Source organism: Macrobrachium rosenbergii, chromosome 17 (genome assembly GCF_040412425.1).
Source record: "Macrobrachium rosenbergii isolate ZJJX-2024 chromosome 17, ASM4041242v1, whole genome shotgun sequence".
In the NCBI taxonomy this organism is placed as follows: Eukaryota; Metazoa; Arthropoda; class Malacostraca; order Decapoda; family Palaemonidae; genus Macrobrachium; species Macrobrachium rosenbergii.
Window position 1 is genome coordinate 9,696,196 of NC_089757.1, and position 17,101 is coordinate 9,713,296.

Genomic DNA, 17,101 nt, shown 5'->3' on the forward strand with positions numbered 1-17,101 from the left:
GAAACAAACTGAGGAAATTCAAATTTGATTGAATTATTGATAATATATACAGTATTTACATTTATCTCAAGCTTATATTGTTGACAAGTCTGCAACATTTACAACCAAGTGGGGATGGAAGTATAATGGCTCCTCTTGCAATGGTTTCCTACCCTGGTATAGTAGTGCACTGTACTCTGTGGGATATATGTATATTAGCCACAGTCCCCAGTTATCGGCAGGGGTTCAGTTCTGAGGGTGTGATGATAACCGAAAATCGCCGATGACCGAAAATCGGTGATTTTCGGCACTTTTTTTGCGATCTTTGGGGGTTATCGGCGCCGAAGAGCACCGATTTTCCGTTACTGGGGCCTCTGTCACGTATGTATCAGCGCCAATACCCAGCAATTTTTGGCGCCGAAAATTGCCGATTTCTGTCGATAGACAAGTGCCATAAAACCGGATCACTGTTAACCAAGCCCCCTGTTAACCAGAGATTGCCTGTACAGTGCTTTTACACGGTGTTCTCCAAATAATGATGAAATACAGCTTTCACTGTTTTGATACGCATACATCACATACATATCAACAAGACTTATGGAATGCTTTTGCATTGATGGAGCTGTAAAAAACAAATCCTTATTCCTACTACTGATACATAACATTTCTATTGTGAATATGCAGTTTGTGTAACCTTTAGTGACATTTTACTTGCTAAAGTGCCATCTTCATGGGTGTGCTTCAAGTAAAATATGATTTTAATGGACTTATTTGATACCATGGAACTACGATATTCTAACTTTCGTGGCTTCCAAAGTGAGTATTCATATAGCCTTGGATCTACTAATGCAAACAATACATTCCTGTACAAAATACCCAAAAAGCATTGTACAAGATAATTTGCATAAAAGGTTGTAAGAATGTAACAATAGAAAACTACTAAATAAGGAAAGCCTGATAAATAAAGGAAAAGATGTGACAAATAAGTGACAAATAGGAAAAAAAAAAAAACCAACTTATTATTCCAAACACTATAAGAACAACTGGGCAGATACTAACTTAAAAATGACATTTTTATAATAAAAAAATGAGGCTTTATATATACTTACCAAGTAATTACATAGCTATAGTTTCTACTTTAAACGGCAGCTTAAGAACTGAAAATTCGTGGTAGCGAAATTCAGTATAACACTAACTTAAGTGAAATTAAAGTTACTGTAATTTCATTTAAAAGTTAGCTTAATACATTACCCTTAAAAAAAGAAATAAATGGTTAATGTACAAATATAGGCTGGAGAGGAGAGAGGGGCCAAGGATTAAATGAAATAGCAGGTGTGTAGTTAGACTCCATCGTTTGCTTGGGCGACTGCACAAGCAAGTCGTAAGTAGCCTTTTGCGATTCCGTAGCTACCTGCTCTAATGTTGTTCGAGGAAAAAGGCTGGTACTGTACAGATAAGCAAAGAGAAGAGCAGATCTCTGGGATGGTGTCACTGCTTTAGTGGTGAAAGAACACCACATGTGTCTTTTCTTCAGTATACTGTACATAATGAAAAAAAGAGCAGCTAACTCCTGTGCCCCATCTCGAATCACCTTGTCTGCACACGACAGGACTCCGAGCCAGTCTGCATGTACAAATATAGCAGAAACTCCCAAGGAAGGAGCTTCCTTGGTTGTACAGAAGAGAATACATACCTTCTTTTGGAAAACCGAGGAGGAGAACAAAATACAGCTTTGCCCAACTCCCTCTTCTCAGACAGCCAAGAGTCGATCCCCGACAACGCTTTCTTGGACGAAATAGAGAGGGCCATCTACTACAGGAGTCTAGTGGTACTCGAGGATTGACGTAACAAGAACGCTGATCCCGGGGAGAAATATGTCGGGAAGCACAACAGAAAATAATTCAATAATGAGGCGTAAGCTGATGAAGGCTGTTCTGGTTCAGGTTCCTCCTCTGCTGAAGATACAGGAGAAAATGCCAAATCTTGCTGTGGTTCTTCTGGTTTCAAATGTGAGGGTTCTTCAACAGTTCCAGGATGTTGTCCAAATGCAGGTGAATGGGAAGCAAAGAAGAGTCTTGGGGTGCTGATGTACTTGCAGACTTCATGCGATCAGCGACAGGTGAAGAGGATACGGCCTTGGGGATCTGACATAGAAGGTGCCGGAGCAGGTTGACCTGCAGCAATAGGGACATCTGAATCTGGAGTCTCAGACTCATATCCCAATGCTGGAGAGCTGGGAGCCAACAGAATGTCTGGCAGCTACAGAGCGAACCGAACCTGCAGCAGGTTTATGAACCACTGGGAGCTCGGATCCAATGGGAGAGGGAGATCTCAAAGTGCGTTTATGAGCCAATTGGTGCTTGTGAGCCTATGGGTGCTTACGAGCCAATGGGAGCTCGGTGTCCAAAGGGAGCTCTCTGTCGTCCCAATAGCTGCATGAGGGCTTTTGATCCTTATGGCGCTTGCGAGGTACCGCTGGACGCACATCTGCAACACGCTTCTCCAAAGGCCTAGAAGACTCCTGAAAACATTGACTGTGTCATTTGGGTTTGGTCTCCAAACCACTGGAAGATAAGGTGTGCTTTAATTGAACACCTTTCAAGTGTTTGGTTGCCAAAACCTGGGAAATAGCAACAGGTTTGGGTGAGGAAGCAACCACTCGTAGGCAAACCCCACCGATCTCCCTTGGACTTACGTTCTGCCACTTGCCAGGTGCAGGGGAGTCTGACAGGGACTGAATTTAGGAGATCCGTAAGACGTCTCTCCATTGGCTGCCTGTCGATACCTGAGACCAGCAACAGGCTCGACTGAGGAAGCAACTACTCGTGGGCAAACCCCACCGACCTTCCTTGGACTTACGGTTACCCTCCTCCCAGGCGCAGGGGAGTTTGGCAGGGACCTCCGTCGAGGAGCATCAGTGGGATGAGTAGCCATCCCCTCCACAACACTAACCCGGGTGCAGGCACTAGCACTTGCACTTACTAAGGCATCGAATTTCTTATCCATCCGAGCTTCGAGACTGGAGATGGCACTAGGTTCAGAGGGAAGGGAGCCAGGTAACGGAGTTGTAGGGAGAGCGAGAGAAGTAGGAATCGGGGAATGAGAAGTCAAAGTGTAGAAAAAGCCGGTTTAGGGGTAGAGAACACAGAAGCTCTAGCCTCGGTTCCAGCAGCCGCTTTCCTAAGCCTAGCTTTCTCTAATTTATCCAAATGATTGGTCAACACTTTCCATTCAATTACGGCCCAATCCTTACATTCCTCGCAAGTCAAATAGTGGGAACATACTTGTTCATGGCAATGAAAACAAATGGAATGTTCGTCATATTTAAATGAAGTCAACCTAGTACTACAGCCTTTGCTGCAATACCGGTTACTGGTCACACTCGTGTCGGACATAATCCAAAAAATTGAAAAAAAGGCTAAGCTAAGCTAAGCTATGAAAATATAGCTCAGAGGTTACCAAATGAAAGAATACTTCACCAAATTCTTTGATAGACAACCAAACCACCTGGTGAAACTACTCCTGAATGAACAAAACACAGCTGCTGAACGACCGATGTTCAGTCATCAACGGCAGAAACAAACTGAGCTCTTTAGCTACGTTGTACCTAGTCTTCCCCAAAAGTGGGTGGGGCACTTACCTGCACCAGAATAAAAGAGCGCTACTGCAAATTTCCAATTCTTAAGCTGCCGTTTAAAGTAGAAACTATAGCTATGTAATTACTTTGTAAGTGTCATATATAAAACTGACAGACTAACTTGCCAAATGCTTGTTGACAAGGTAGGACTTACCAGCTCTAATCAACCAGTAGTGTCAAAGGATCAAAATATCAAAGTTCATACAAAAATTTAGGGCCTACTGGGACTCCTGTACAAAGTTGCTAAATGCTTGCAAGATACACCAAACACTAAAGCAACTAGATGCTGAAAGCCTGTGTATCCAGAGGCATCTGTGCAGACCTGCTGTCTACTACCAATCTTCTCCCTTTCTCCAGAGGACAGATGTATCTGTGACTTTGTGGCTCACAAAATTGGGGATAGTATAAATAATGAGTTTGTTGTGAAAAATTTTTAAAAATGAACACTAAAGCACATATAAGAAAAATATACATACTTGCAATTTCTGTTACTGATTACAGAAAAAACTGTGAATGTGGCCAAGAACAAAACTTGTAAAACCTTGGTCAAAACTTTTTACATATGAAATTATGTACATCCTCTTGATAATGGCTGTATGAATGAACACTACAGGCATACTCTACAGCTGAAACCTGAAAAAAAACCAGAGAAGGTTGTCACCAATATTTTCTTCAGTGGTAACATTTATCAATTGTTCTATATTTAATGAGGCCTAGTTCAAATAGTTGGGAATGCACTGTATGAATGCAAATACATTTTCCTCTTATGATAAACTTGCAACAGTACAAGGGACTGATCCATGAATACAGAGGAGTAATCTTTTCAAAATCTGATTTTGCTTCTAAGAATACACATCACAACCTTACCAGAGCTTATTACCTCTATTTAGAAGATGACAAAGAATTTACGTTTGAAGAATTTTAACTCGGGATATCAGGCTAGTGGACACTGGCCCTCCCAATACAAATACCATGCAGCAGAGGTAAAAGGGAATTTCTGCTGCAGGAAAACTCTCAAAGTGTTGAAGAATATAGCCTCTAACACTTTAGTCATAAATCTTAAGTACCACATAAGAGCTTTTGGCTTCGGCAAATCAACTTGATTCTGGTTGTGTGACCAAACACTTCAAGTTAAAATCTGCAAAAAGAAACTTTTGCTATAGCAAATATATTCTGAGAAGTAAGGTATCATTTATTTATCAAATATTCTGTATCTATTATTATATACAGCAAAAGTACAGAGGATGAAAAATAATTGCAAGAATTCATAAAAGAGGATTTACTCTCTTGGTAGATAGAGCAGAAGTCTGTTTATTTGGCTTCCTCAGAACCAAACCCATGTTGGATGATAAATATCACTCTGACTAATCAAGTTACCTACCCTTTCAGTTCCTATCATATTTATTGGTAAACTGTAATCAATTTGTATCAGTAAATATTATTGCCACTGCTAGTCATATTACCACCCAGTATCACTGCCATTAATACTGATATTACAACATAGTATCACTATCATCATTACTGATATTACAATTTAGTACTATTACCATTGCTACTGATGTTACAGCCTATTTCCACTGCCATATACTGATATTACAACCTAAATGCACTATATTCTGATCAAAATACTGTCTCCTGGTCATCTAGCTCCAAGAGGTGACACTTGCTGCTAGAGTCTTAATGCTGTGGGTGGGAATGAAAGAGGTGCAAGGGTTATGGCAGGCAATAACAGGAACTCCAATAATGAAGGAATGGGAACAATGGCAGAAGGTGGGAGACAAGGGGGAGGAGTGACACAAGGGAATAGAAACACTTTTAGTAACTTCATACCTATGTCATCATTGGTGGCATGTTTAACAGATGTTGCTTTCTTAGCCTTAAGTCCCTATACCTAATACTGTTAAACATGACCTTTGAACTACTAAAACGAGACCATTTAGGAGCACAAAACTATCCTAGCATTCACAATAAGAATGAATAATGTTTCCCGTCTGAAATGCTCAACACAGCTATAAACAGCTTCCATGATTCAAGATTGTGGTTACAATATCTTCCAAACATCATATAAGAGCTAACATCCACATTTCATGGCAGTGAAATGATTTATTTACCCTCTCTCTCTCTCTCTCTCTCTCTCTCTCTCTCTCTCTCTCTCTCTCTCTCTCTCTCTCTCTCTCTCTCTCTCTCTCTCTCTCTCTCTCTCTCTCTCTCTCTCTCTCTCTCTCTCTCTCTCTCTCTCTCTCTCTCTCTCTCTCTCTCTCTCTCTCTCTCTCTCTCTCTCTCTCTCTCTCTCAGTATCTAACCAGCCAAAATAGAAGAAATGTTTTATTCCAGTCTTCAATTTGTTCTGAATAGCTAAAAGATCTTTGAAGTAAAGGATCACTGGCTGAATAATCAGAATTCTACTGTGCACCAAAAAGAGCTAATCCCAGAATAACAAAAATAGTTTTGAAAAAAAGTGTTTGTTTAATAGAACACAAAATTACTGATAAACTCAATTTAATTACCTCTATATCTTTTTAAGATGATTATTTTTCACATATGAAGCATAAAGCCTTAATTCAAGGTTAGTGGGAGCTGTCCCTCCCACTGCAACTAATCTAAGGACAGAGAGGAGTTTCTGTTGCAGATTCCTTATGAATCTCAATGAAGTAAAAAACATAGCCTCTGACACCTTTGCCATGTTTATATTTAATAGCTGTTGGCTTCTGAAGAGGTTTCTTTGTAGTCAGTCTAATCTGAAAAATAAGGTACAATTCATTTATCATTTATACTATACAGTATCTACTAAGATACTTTATGCACAAGGTAGCTTGGCGAGAAGTAGTTTTAAATCCCAAAACATGATTCTCTTCATTTAGTAAGCAGTTTTACTATACTTTCATGCTAAATATGACATTTTTATAATAAAATAAGGTTTTATATATACTTACCAGGTAATTACAGCTATTAGTTTATACTTCAACGGCAGTTTTAGATGTGAAATTCGCAATAGTGCTCTTTTGTTTTGGTGCAGGTAAGTAGCCCACCCACTTCCGGGGAAGTACACTATAGGTACAACATAGCTAAAGAGCTCAGTTCGTTTGTGCTCTATTTCCATGTGCAGGGAGGTAGGAAGGGCTCCGCTCTTGTAATTACTTGGTAAGTATATATAAAACATTATTTTATTATAAAAATTTTATATTTATATATGTAACTTACCAAGTAATTACATAGCTGAATCCAACATTGACAGGAGGTGAGAAGTATGGACATGTACTCCTCAAAAAACATTTATAAATGGAAATCCATCTGAAATAGATAAAAGCTAGCATTGTGTTAATGCTTGTTGCAACCTTACCTGGGGAAAGAGCTAGAGCAGGAAGATACTGCCTCTTGGTCGTAGTTCAGCTCGACCCGTAGTTTCATGACCGGTGGTGTCAGGAATTGCCCTTACCTCAGTGGGAACTTTGTAGTCAGGGAGTACTCCTATGACTTACGGTGCTATGCAAAAAACAACTGTCCTTGCCCTGGGTGTGAAACAAAATACACCAACCAAAAAATGACCATCAAAAAACCATGTTACCTGAACACCAATTAAAAAAACACAACCCATCCATTAGAACAAAGATTGGAGGGTACTCCAGGTACCAAGTACCCCCAGGCTTCCCAAATAACTCAACAACCTTAAACAAGGCAAGAAGACAGAGGAAAATATAAATATTACTCCTACCCCTCATTCCCTAGTGCCACACCAGGCGCGGTGTACGGACCCACCATACCGTAGTCCTCGAACATTGTTTCAGCATCGTGTAAATAATGGTTAGCAAAGACCGAGCAACACTTCCAATAAGTTAATTGGATAACAGCAGAACGAGAGAGGTTGCGCTTAAAAGCCAACAATGTGGCTACTGCCAGCACACCATGGGCTTTAACCTTTAACAAAGGTATATTATCTTCTTGGATCCCCTAGTGAGATTCTACAATTACATCTCCCAAAAAGAAGAAGAGGGCATTCTTGGAGAGAGGGTGCTAACGATTTTTAACAAAACACCAGAGGTTATGAAAATCCACTCTGACCTTTTGGGGTCTCTCGAGGTAATGTTTTAATGCTCTCACTAGGCATAAAACTCTCTTATCTGAAGACTCTTAATCAAGAATGAACATTTTTTGCTAAGAACCCTAAGACGTAGGTACATACTGCATCTCCTTGGGAGAAACTGACTTGTTTATCCAGAGCTTGCAGTTCACTGACTCGTCTTGCTGTGGCTAATGAGATCAAGAATAATCTTCCTGGATAAGTCTCTAAAAGATGATGTGTGAAGCAGTTCAAAAGGGGGGCCTGACAACCAATGCAGTACTGCATCTAGGTTCCAAGAAACCAGAGTCTGAGTGTTCCATTTCATGGTGTCAAATGACTTAATCAAGTCCAAAATATCTGGGTTTGAAGAAGGTCCAAACCTCAATGCTTGAACACTGAATTCACCATAGATCTGTAGCCTTTGATCGTAGGTGTCTACAAACCTAGGGAAGATCTCAGGCAGAGTAAAAAACCTGCTAGTTGGGCTATAAATGTTTCAGAATAAGAGATGGCACATCTCTTACACCATCTGCGAAATACTGCCCAGTTAGCTTGGTAGAGTTTGGAAGATCTGTGTCTACACCTAGCAACAGCATTGGCAACTTCTCTTTAAAAACCTTTCGCTCTGACAAGCTTCCTGACAGTTTGAAGCCTGTCAGAGCGAGAGTGGACAAACCCTGATGAAAGCAACTGAAGTGAGGTAGTTTGAGCAGATTTTTCCTCTGTGCAAGGAGTTGTGGAAAGTCTGACAGAAACTCTAGAAGGTCCGGGAACCATCCCTTCTGAGGCCAAAAGGGGGCCACCAGAATCATCGATGTGCTGTGGGAATTCCTGAACTTGTTTATAACTTCCCTCACTAAACTTAACGGAGGAAAGCGTAAACCTCCAGGTCCGACCAGTTCTGGAGCATCGTATCCATTGCCCACACTTAAGTGTCTGGCGCCAGAGAACAATACAGGGGAAGGTGATAATTCCTGGACATTGCAAACAAGTCTACCAACGGCATTCCCCACTGTTTCCACAGGTCGGTGCACACCTGTGGATTCAGGGACCTTTCCATGGGTAAAACCTGTTTGGAATGACTAAACTCGTCTGCTAATACGTTCAAATTGCCCTGAACAAAGCAGGTGAGGATCTGGGTGTTGTTGCTGCAAGCCCAAAGAAGGAGATCTCTGGCTACTTCACACAGCAGGAAGTGAGGAAGTGATGGGGAATACAGTGCAAAGGAGTCTGGCAGAGTCTTCCTGCTCCAATTGGCCTTTAGGAAGAACTTTAAAGGCCTTGCAAGCAGTCTCCCTAACGGTAAGAACATGTTGATGGAGGAGAGGGTTCCCAACAGTTTCATCCAATCACTGGCAGAGCAGGGCTGTAGATTTAGGAAGTGGTGGATTTTCTGGGTGCACAGCTGAATTCTCTTGTCGGATGGAAAAGCCCGAAAAATCCGAGTGTCTATCTTCATCCCTATATAAACTATTGACTGAGAAGGGACTTATTGGGATTTCTCTTGATTGATTAGGATGCACAAATTTTGGGCTAACTGAAGAGTTTTGTGAAGGTCCTCCGTACATTTCTTCTGGGATGACAATCGTAGGAGCCCGCCCTCCAGATATATGGATACTTTTACGCCCACTAGGTGAAGCCATTGTGACAGAGAGGCGAGTACTCTGGTGAAGACTTGAGGGGCTGTGGAAAACCCAAAGCACAGAGCCCAAAACTGGAAAACCTTGTCCTGGAATACAAACATCACGTATTTTCTGGACTCCCAGTGTATTAGGATACAGAAGTACTGTAAGCGTCTCTCATGTCGATGGATACCATCCAGTCCCCTTGACGAATCGCAGCGAGAACCAAGTTGTTCGTCTGCATCTTGAACTTCGTGGTTTAGAAGTTGAGAGCACTTACACCCAGGACAGGTCTCTAGCCCCCCGATGTCTTGGGGACTACAAACAGGCAGTTGTAAAACCCCTCTGATGATAAATCTTCCACCACTTCTATCGCTCTTTTCTGAAGAAGAGCTGTAACCTTCTTTGAGAGGGCCGAAAACTTCTCCGAGCCCTTTGAGCATGCCTTTAAGACGATGGGAGAAGACGTCAAAGGAGGCCTCTCCTTGAAGGGGATCGAATAAACTTCTTTGAGTACTTGAAGCACCCACGGTTCCACTGATCTGGCTTCCCATTGTTTCCAAAAATGAAGGAATCTGGCACCTACTGGGAGATGGAGGACTGGATCCTTACTTGCTAGAGGTGGGTCTTGAGGATGATTTCTTTGTGATGGGTCAGACGGATCTAGAATTCGAGAGTGGACGAGCTTGTGGTCTTCCTCTGCTAACTCGAAAGGGAGAGAAAGGTCTAGTGTTGAAAGGCACTGAAGCAGCACGGTTTGAATCCTTCGGTCGCTTGGCCAATTGCGCTAGAAGGTCAACTGTAGTTTGAGGGAAAAGGCTACTCTTGTCCAATGGGGCAAAGAGAAGAGAGGATCTATGTGAAGAGGTAACTTCTTTGTACGTGAAGATGCACCACAACTCCCTTTTCTTTAGCATGCCTGTAGAAAAAAGAGCAGCTAACTCTTGGGCCCCGTCTCTAATAGCCTTATTGGCACAAGAAAGCACCCCAAGCCAATCTGCTGCAAAATTCTCCTGCAGAGATGAGCAATCTTCGATTTTTTTCATTAGGGTGCCTACTGTCCAGTTGAGGAAACTGAAGATTTCAAAGACATTGTACGTGTCCTTCACTAAACAGCCGAGTTCTGTTGCAGAAAACATTATCTTGATCGAGTCGAAAGCCGATCTACGAGCGGGATCGATCAGAATGGAGAAGTCCCCTTGGGAGGAGGCAGAAACCCCTAAGGAGGGCGCTTCTCCGGTTGCATAAAAAACATACTTCCTCTTACACAGGCGCGAAGGAGGGTAACAAAACACAGACTTGCCTAATTCCCTCTCCTCAGACAACCAAGAATCAATGCCTGCTAAAGCCCTCTTGGAAGAAATAGACAGAGCCATCTTTAGAAGTTTAGCAGATCTTACGGGTTGCCACAACATGACGGAGGACCCAGGCGAAGAAGGTGCCGCGATGGAGAAGTATGAAGGAAAGCAAAACAGAAAATAATTTAGGAGGGAAGCAAACGATGACGAAGGCTGCTCCTGTTCTGGTTCCTCTTCTGCTGAAGAAATAGCAGAAAGCGCCAAGTCCTGATGAGTATCTTCTGGTTTTGAGAAGCTAAAGGTTTCTTCAAAAGTTCCAGGATACTGTCCAACCGCTGATGAATAGGAAGTAGAGTAGAATGTTGAGTCGAAGGTACTAACATTGCCTTCAGGTGCTCTAGGACAGGAGGCAAAGGTACAGCCTTCGTATCTAGAGACTTAACATAGAGTGCAGCAACAGGTTGACCTGCTGTTATCAGGACATCCAGATCCAACAAACCTTCGGAAGAATTGACCAAAACTGCATGAGAACTAGAAGACACTGGGAGATTGGGAGCCACTGGACGCTCTGATCCCATTGGACGCTTATGAGCTACCGGGAGCTCTGATCCCATGGGGCAATCTGCTCCCTTAGAAGGTCTGTGAGCCACTACTTGGTGCTTGGGCTATAAAAGGGCTCTTGGTCCCTATGGTGCTTACGAGGGATCAAGGGGTTCTGATCCTCCAAAACATGCCTCTTCAAAGCCCTGGAGGAATCATGAAAATGCCAACCATGTCCTTTAGGCTCATTCGAATCAGAACCACTGGAAGACAAGGTGTGATCCACTCGGACACCTTTCCAGAGCGACGGTACCAAAACCTGGGAAATAGCAACAGGTTCAGTTAAGGGAGCAACTACTTGTGGGCAAACCCACCGACCTCCCTTGGACTTACGGTTTGCCTCCTCCCAGGTGCAGGGGAGTTTGATAGGGACCTCTGTCTAGGAGCATTGGTGGGACAATTGCACTGGGTTCACCACTTGCCTTGTCCAAAAGGACTCTTACTGAAGCTCCTAGTTGAGCGACCGTATTCACTAACGCGTCAAATTTCTTGTCGATCCGGGCTCTAAGACTTGCAATGGCACTAGGTTCAGAGGGATGGAAGCTAGGTAACAGAGTGGATGGAAGTGCAAGAGAAGTAGGAATAGGCGAGCGAGAAGTAACAGGCGCCGAAAGGACCAGTTTAGGAGTGGAAGACACTGAAGCTCTAGCCTCGGCTCTAGCGGCCGCCTTTCTATGTCTAGCCTTCTCTAACTTATCTAAATGGAGAGTCAAAATTCTCCATTTAACTTTGTCCCAGTTTCTACATTGTTCACACGTCAAGTTAGGAGAACAAACTTGTACTTGGCAATGAAAACAAATTGAATGAGCATCATATTTAGAAGTCAACCTAGTATTGCAGCCTTTGCTACAATACCAGTTACTAGACACGATCGAGCCTGACATAATAAGTAAAAAAATTCACAAAAGTCTAAGCTAAGCTTATCTAAGCTAAGAAAATATAGCACAGAGGCTATCAGAGTACTGAAAATTCACCAAATCCTTTGATAATAATCAAAACCATCCGGTGAATACTCCTGAAGATCAAAAGAAAGCTGCTGAACAACCGATGTATGGTCATTGAGCAGCAAAAACGAACTGAGCTCTTTAGCTATGTTGTACCTATGCTTCCCTGAAAGTGGGTGGGGCACTTACCTGCACCAAAACAAAGAGTGCTAATGCAAATTTCAAATCTAAAGCTGCCGTTAAAGTAGAAACTAATAGCTATTTAATTACTTGGTAGTTACATATATAAAAATACAAAATTACACTTCATGAAGTACAGTATTAAAAAACTATTGCTATGAAACAAATTTGTATTTTATTGACCATAAATATCTGACTTAGAGAAGCATATTTTTTTCTGTTTTGAAGAAAGAATACAAACTTACATAAGAAAAATGGGGTTGTGATTTCAGCAGGTGGGAGCTGCTCCTCACCCCCTTGTCAAATCTCAACTTGTTTTGCTTCATTCTTCTGTGGAATATTTCTGTACCCAACCTGAGAAGAACAATAAAGAACATTCATATGTTTTTTAAAAATTCTAAAGAATGCATATGAAAATATCAAACCAAAATGCATTCATGAGGATATGTATATAGAATACACTGACTGCATCAATACTGATAAAAGCTGCAAAGACTAATACCTTAAGAGCATCTGAAAATTTAGTAACTAAGCATTCAGACCGTGATATGGCTGAATAGCCCTCTACAATTACAAAGCAAAAACTCACAATATCAGTGCAAAAAGTGAAAGGTGAGGAAAGTAATAGTCAAAAATGAAGTTTTCATAATAAAACTAATATTGTAATACTTAACTGAACACCTGAATTTGCCCTTGATCCCACAGCCCAAACAGCTCTCAATTACCAGTCCCATAGTGGGAAATTTTAACAGCCTAAAATCTTGTCACTTGAGCTAACATAAAAAAAGGTTGGCAACGCTGACACAGGTGTGTGCCGACACTCCTACCTTCGTCAACTGCTCTATTCAAGTTCAAAATTTATGTGGGGAAAGGAGGGTGGGAATCATTCAGGTGTTCAGGTAATTATTACAATATTAGTTTTATTATGAAAACTTCATATTGCAATACACTCCCTGAACACCTGAATTCGCCCGATTAACAACAGGGATCAATTCTATTGCATGCCTCTTTCTACAACCACAGAGATGGTAGCTCACCAATCTGCTCTGCAAAGGATATCTGTTTAGTCATACACTCACCATATCAATCATTGCTTTTCAGTGAAGAGACATGCTGGAGAGTACTTTGATCGTCAGTCAGGTCAGTACTGTCTCAGTCCGTCGACCTCCCATGTGGCTCTTCAGAACCTCTCGTGCATGGAGGAGTACGATGAGCCTCCCAATGTGGCTAATCAGAGCCTCTCATGTGTGGGGGGGAATAAAGCAGTGTGCAGAGCCGCTGACCCTCCAGGTAACCCATCTAGGTTGCAGATAAGGCCTGACGACCGACAAGCGACGAAGTATTTCAGCACTGACGAAAGAGCCTAACCTACTAGAGCACCCCCTTGGACCCTCGTAGGGAGACTATCAAAGACTAAGATACTTAAAACGTACTAAACCTAAGTTTATGTGATTATACTATCACTGCTGCCTAAGATTCTAAAAACTAAAAGGGATTCCTCTATCTGGTTAACCTAAGAACCTCCGAACTAAGAGAATACCATCTCAGCTAAAAAGAACACACCCTAGACAATAGTTAGCCACTACTTGTGGACTAAGAGAATAACCCTCTGACGAGGTGAATTGAACAACTCTTAAGTAAAAAGAAGTAAACACTGAGACGGACTTCCAAGTGGCCGCCTCCAGAATAGAAGACACTGAATAATTCCTTAGATAGGAAGATGAAGTAGCCATACTCCGAATACTGTGCGCTCGGGTTAAGACAGAGCTTAAAGATGACGAGAAGAACATGGAGAAGCCTAGGAAATCATCTCCCTCAGAAAGTAACTAATCGCATTCTTTGACAGCAGACGGGAAGAATTCTGCGGAGACACAAAAAGTGTACGTGGACGAGGATGGAGTTTCTCAGCCTTTGACAAATAGACTTTTAATGCTCGCACCGGACATAAAGACATCTCTGCTAGATCGCCAGCAACAAACTCTTGCAGAGAAAGAACCCTAAACGAACGAGGCAGAGGGTTGACCTCCAACTCCGTCTTCACCACAAATTCTGGAAGAAAAGACAAATACATATAATTTCCTGCATAGGAAACCAGCATAGAAACTGCCTGAAGCTCACCCACCCTTCTAGCTATAGCTAAAGCCGTAAGAAAAAGCACCTTCTTAGTCAGATGTCTTAACATTATATCTTCAATGGGTTCAAAAGCAGGGGAACGCGAAAATTGAAGTACTTCCGACAAATCCTATCGGCAAGACAGGACATTCAAACTTAAAAGAACGTAATAAATCATAGATGATCTTACTAATAGAAATTTCGGGAAGATGGAAACTAAATGTACTGCTAAGCATTGAGTGGTAGCCAGCAACAGCCGGATAAGAAAGACCCTTGACTTTCCGAAGGAATAAAGAAAGCCAGCTACCTTAGCAATGGAAGGTCTAGAGATGGAATGACCTTCCTTATAACACCAACTTCTATACATTGTCCATCTGACCAGGTAAAACTTAAAGGTTGACTTTCTCAAGCTGAAAGAAAGCTGTCTAGCCACAGCTTTAGAGAGTCCAGCCTGTCTAGCTGCTCGCTCAACAGTCGCCATGCAACTAGGTTCAGCACACGAGGAATTTGGATGATAATGGTGAAAATACGGTTGTCTGAGAAGATCTTTCCGCATGGGTAGAAACATCGGAACTTCCGTGAGGAGCTCTAAGAGTTCCAGAAACCAAGGGCGTTGGGGCCAGCAACGAGCTATTAGAGTCAAAGACATCTTGACACTCTCCTGCAATTTCCTGATTACCTGATGAATGAGGCCAAATGGAGGAAAAGCATACACCTGCATGTGATTCAAATTTTGTAACATCGCATCGGTGCCTATTGACACAGGGGCCACCCCTGGTGAGAAATAACCCGGAAGACGATAGTTTAATCTTGTCGCGAATAAGTCCACAGTTGCTGGCCACTTCTGGAGAACCTGACATACTACTCCTGAGCCAAAGTCCACTCTCCCCCCAATACCTGATGAGAGCAACTTAATGAATCAGCCCGTACATTGAGACTCCCCGATACAAATTGGGGAAGAAGACACAGATCCAATGGGACATAGCCGTCACTCTTTGAGACCCCAATAAACCTGACAACATCCAAAGAGAGTGTGAAAGAGCCTCAGTCTGATTGTGCAACACATCCTCCAACTCACCTGCTTCCCTAAGAGAAATCCCTACAAGCCGAAACGACACCGGAGACCTAGGCAGGATTGCCTCAAACTGTATAAATTCCTTATGTGGAGAAAGAAGAGAAATGCCCTGCTTGTTAGAAGCCACCATCGACACTAAACGACCGTCCGCCTCCTCCAAAGCCTCTCTAACCCTATGAACCAAACCAGCCCACACGAAAAAGGGGCAGGAGCTGGCTTAGTGGCATTAAAAGACTCCAAATAAAGACTGATTTGACAAATACAGTTTGCCTGGAGCTCTTGCTTGAGGGTACGAAGAAGTAACACTCAAACATACGTCTGTAATCGTTACTACTAGCAAGAGGACATTCTAAGTCTGCTGGAATCTTCTGAACCTCCAGATGAGAATCATGTTCCGCAAGTCTGAGCAGTCTAAGGCAGACAAGGAGGAGGAACTGAACGAAGCCCAGACGACGACGAAGAGTCTGCAAACAGACCACCATAACCAGAATGCTGAACACCAACACCTAACCGGGTACCCGGAGCTGAATCCACATTGTTGATTCCACCAGGCAGAAGAGAGGGAGGAACTGAGAAGCCCAGAGCCGATTCCACATTCTTACCAAAGGGAAGACGAGTGAGAGGAACCGAACCCACATTGCTAAACCCTAGGGGATTATGTGCAAACGAAACCGCTTGCAGCAGGACCGAAGAAGACAAAGAGGAAGGAGGGAGAATGAAAGAGGAGAAGCTACACTCGGAGGATCTGCAAGGGAAACTGCAGATGATGACAGCTGCAATCCACTCAAGAGAAGGTATCACAAGACCAGTCAAAACAGCGGAGCGCAAACCCGAACTAGAAGCGACAGGCAAACCCTGTGAAATACCTGATACTAATGGAACAGCCGCTTGATGTGGAAGCAAGGGGCTACGCATAACCGAAGAGTTGGAACATGAAACGCCTGAGGCCAAATTCTGCTGAAACTACGTTTTCACCTGTCCAGAAGATCCTCCTACCAAAGAAGACTGTACTGAGTAAAGAAAGGCGGAAGACAGAGGTATAGCGGAAGAAGAACGAGTTACCTGAGAAGAGGAAATGCCAAAAGTTGAAGAAGGAGGAAAAGCAGAAGATGCAGAAGCTGCAGGAAAGACAGAAGAAGAAGAAGAAGCTGAAGAGGAGACTGAAAAAGGGACAACGGAGAATGTGGGAGTGGAAGATGAAGTGACAGATAACCCAGAAGAAAAAGAATCTTTAGAACGAAGGGACAAAAAGTACACAGAATCTGCCCCTCTTTGATAATGCTGAAGCATATCCGACATGAATTCTGGACACTCCTGTGTCACCTACTCTCTAATGTTAGAGAAACCATTCAAAACAACCTCTCACCAAAAGTCTGTACCCTTTTGAAAAACCCAACAAATCTGCATTACTGTATATTCCACCACGTCCAATTGCCGATCACTCAAAACCACTTTTAGAATACAAAAAAGACACACCAGAATCTGCCTTACTAGATGAAGGAGTAGGAAAAACAGAAAAGGGGGGACACTAAAGTAGAAGATTCAGAAACAGTTGAAAGAGAGTTAGGAGCTAAACAAAAGGATTCTGCCCCAC

The 17,101-nt window shown here is 42.5% G+C and overlaps 1 long non-coding RNA gene across 2 annotated transcripts in view; it reads right to left on the reverse strand.

The window, feature by feature from the left end:
- The window catches only part of LOC136847724 (uncharacterized), a 49,684-nt gene that overhangs the window by 9,956 nt on the left and 22,627 nt on the right, over positions 1 to 17,101 (reverse strand). For both annotated transcript variants that reach the window (XR_010855811.1, XR_010855810.1), the window contains 4 exons: positions 12,566 to 12,674; positions 6,124 to 6,354; positions 4,497 to 4,754; positions 4,093 to 4,249 (listed from right to left, as the gene is read on the reverse strand). This is a non-coding gene — a long non-coding RNA (uncharacterized lncRNA). The remainder of the gene's footprint in view (positions 1 to 4,092; positions 4,250 to 4,496; positions 4,755 to 6,123; positions 6,355 to 12,565; positions 12,675 to 17,101) is intronic.